Raw genomic sequence first — 3,801 nt, 5'->3', positions numbered from 1 at the left:
GCTCATTACAACCTCCATCTCCTGGGTTCAAGCGATTTTCCTGCCTCAGACGTTCGAGTAGCTGGGACTACAGGTGCCCACCACTACGCCCAGGGGGTTTCACCATGTTGGCCAGGATGGTCTCGATCTTCTGACCTCCTGATCCGTCTGCCTCGGCCTCCCAAAGTGCTGGGATTACAGGCGTGAGCCACGGCACCCGGCCCCATTCTTCCTATAGATGTGTACTTCCTGATTATTGGAACTGAGGGCAATCTGGGCACGATCCCTGTTCCAGGCATGACAGGTGATCATTTCTAATAACAACTGATGCAGTGACATTATTCTTAGTGTTTTCAAAGGAGGGAAAGCTGGGGTTGGGGGAATCGGAAGGGCTCCAAGTGGTGGATTTGCAGACTCTGGGCAGTCGAAGCAAACAAGCTACGGCGGGCACAGGTGGAGGACTAGTTTTCTCAATTTCTATAATTTAACCCCTTCTCTGACAGTGAGAAACCTGACCCTAATTATTTTTAATATGTTAATCTACCTGAATATATTATTAATCTTCCTGAACATGACCAATTTACCATGAACTCCTCTACCCCCTCCCCATGCAAATACCCTCCTCATCTTGTTGTATTCTGATATGTGATGCCAGGCCGCCACAGCCCCTGGGTGAAATCCCTCCCACGCCACTTGTGCTCTTGTGTCCTCTGAGCTGCCCCCCTGCATAAGCACCCTCCATCACCCACCCCAGCTCTGACTCCCCACACCAGGTTGCTCCCACGTATGGATGACTTCCCCTCCTTTCTTGGGCTCCAGCAACAAAGGAGGGGAAGTCATCCCTATGTGGGAGCAACCTGGTGTGGGGAGTGCTGGGCCATTTCCATGAATGGATATCCTCCTAGCCCCCTTAGATTCGGACTCTTCACATCAAGCTACCTCCTTGTACACCCAAAACCTGTGAATGTGATTATTCAGAAATAGAATCGTGGCAGATGTAATCAAGTTAAGATGAAGCCATATTGCTTTTAGGGAGGGCCTCAATCCAATGACTGATATACTTACAAGAAAAGAGAGATTTGGACTCAGATACACAAGGAAAATGCCACACGATGATGGAAGCAGAGATTGTAGTGATGTGTCTACAAGCCGGGAAACACCAGGGAGTGCCAGCAACCACCAGAAGCAAGGAAGAGGGAATGAACAATTCTCCAGAGCCTTGAGAGAGAGTATGGCCTGCTGACATTGTGATTTCAGAGTTCTGGCCTCCAGAACTATGAGACAATAAATTTGTGTTGCTTTAAGCCACCTGGTTTGTGGTAATTTGTTACAGCAGTCCTAGGAAAATAATACATCTGCTTTGTCTGGAGCAAGAGGACAGATGTATGTACTTCCATTGATGTGCAGTTGCTAAGAATTTGGTTGGATGGTCAAGGAAGGAGGAAGATTGAAAGACTGGTAGCAAAGAAGTATGGGGAATAGGTATACGGATGCACCTCTTGGAAAGGATGTACACTGCAAAGATACTGTGTGTCTGTGTGAATGCTCATCAAGGGACATTCATTGCAGAGGATTCTCTGAATAACCAAATGGACAAAATGACATACTATGTGAATGAAAAAAAGAAAAAAAACAAACAAACCCTTTTTCCAGACACTTAATGTTTACTCAGTGGGCCCATGAATAAAGTGGTCATGACGGCAGGAATGGAGGCTAGACATGAGCTCAACAACATGGGCTTCTCCTGAAGCTCCTGACCAAGGCTAGCCAGGCTAACACTATTGCTGAGCACCTTATCTGCCAACAGCAGATGCCAACACTGACCCCTGATATGGCACCATTGCCATATGGTTAGCAGCTGCCTGGTAACAGGCTGATTATACTGGAACTCTTCCATCACTGGGAGGGCAGAAATTCATCCTTATTACAATTGACATATATTCTGGATATAGATGCCTTTTCTACTTATGATTCTGCCAGAGGGACGGAGGGAGGGAGGAAGGAAGAAAGAGAGGGATCAATTTACAGTCATGTATCACATGAAAACAGGAATACCTTCTAAGAAATGTGTTGTTAGGTGATTTTGCCATTGTGAACATCTTAGGCTGTGCTTACACAAACCTACATGGTATAGCCTCCTACACCCCTAGGCCATGTGAAATTGCCTATTGCTCCTAGGCTACAAACCTGTATAGCATGTTACTATACTGAATACTACTGACAGTTGAAATGGTAAATATTTGTGTAAACATAGAAAAGGTAATGTGTTACAGTATCACTAGGTAAAGGAATGTTTCAGCTCTATTATTGTCTTATGGGACTCCCCATCATTGACCAATATGTCATTATGCAATGCAAGATCAAGGTACCATTCATTTCTGTCTGGTGAGATCTCTCTTCCGGATAGACAGCCTTCTTTCACTCTAACGTCACATGGCAGAAGGGGTGATGGGTCTCTCTCAGTCCTTCTTTTATTTATAAGGGCACTAATTCCATTCGTGAGGGCTATGGCCTCCTGATCTAATCATCTTCCAAAGGCCTCACTTCCAAATACACCCACCTTGGGGGTGAGGATTTCAACATATGAATTTTGGAGGGACATAAACATTTAGACCACAGTAGAGCCAGATGTGAAACAACACTTTTAAAGATAGGGTTCTGTCTTGCAGGATGCAGTATATACTTTGAATCAGAGACCAGGATGTAGTGCCATCTCCTCCACAGCCAAAACAAGAGTCCGGGAATCAAGGCGTTTGAGTGGGAGTGGCTCCTTTCACTACTGTATCAAGTAACCTACTTATGAAATGTTTCTTCCTATCCTGGTAACTGAGATTTGCTGATGTAAAAGCTTTTGTTCTCAAGAGAGAAATGTTTCCATTAGAAACATAACAATGTGTCTAGTCCACTACACCGGAAGATGAGGATATCACCTGGCCATCTTGGGCTGCTTACGTCACAAAGCTACAGGCAGAATAGGTGGTTTCTATACTGCTGGTGATTGACCCCAACTACCAAAGGGGAATGTAGGTTACTGCTAAACTGCGAGTACAAACAGAACTATGTATGGAATCCAGGGGATTTCCTGGGACATCTCTTAATACTTTCATGCCTGTATTAGCAGGGTTCTCCAGAGAGACAGACCAAGAGTGTGTGTGTGTGTGTGTGCCTGTGTGTATACGCATGTGCGTGTGTGCGTGTGTGTGTGTGTGTGTGTGTGTGTGTGTGTGTTATGGGGAGATTTATTACAGAAATTGGCTTACATGATTATGGAGACTGAGAAATCCCATAACAGGCCATCTGCAAGCTGGAGACCCTAAGATGCTGGTAGTGTGACTCAGTCCAAGTTCAAAAGCGTCAGAGCCAGGGAAGTCGACGGTGTAATAGTCCAAGGTCAAGGGCCTGAGAAACAGGGGGCATTGTTGTAAGTCCTGGAGTCCCAAAATAAGATAGCCTGGAATTCTGATGTCCAAGGACAGGAGGAGGAGAGTATTGTAGCTCTGGGAAAGAGAAATCCTTTAGGGTTGTTGCATAGGTACACACATGGCAATGTGGTTTGCTGCCTTCATCCCCCCATCACCTATATCTGGCATTTCTCCCCATGTTATCCCTCCCCAACCTCCCTACCCCCCGCTGCCCCTCCCCTAGACCCCTCCTTTTTGTTCTATACTAAACTTTGTACTAAACTCCTTAGCAAATGGTCACTTGGCCATACCCTTAGTATTCTCTCCTGAACACACTTTCATTTTTTACATGACCAGGCTGAAATTTTTCAAAATCTTTCCAATCTGTTTTTTTTTGTGTGTGTACTTTTTTTTTTTTTTT

At 45.2% G+C, this 3,801-nt stretch overlaps 1 pseudogene; it reads right to left on the bottom strand.

The window, feature by feature from the left end:
• The window catches only part of LOC108315689, a 1,459-nt pseudogene extending 1,040 nt beyond the window's left edge, over positions 1 to 419 (bottom strand).
• Positions 420 to 3,801: the final 3,382 nt, after the last annotated feature.

This window comes from Cebus imitator, unplaced genomic scaffold (assembly GCF_001604975.1).
Source record: "Cebus imitator isolate Cc_AM_T3 unplaced genomic scaffold, Cebus_imitator-1.0 Scaffold177, whole genome shotgun sequence".
In the NCBI taxonomy this organism is placed as follows: Eukaryota; Metazoa; Chordata; class Mammalia; order Primates; family Cebidae; genus Cebus; species Cebus imitator.
The sequence above is the reverse complement of the archived record's forward strand: the minus strand, read 5'-3'. Positions and strand labels throughout refer to the sequence as shown.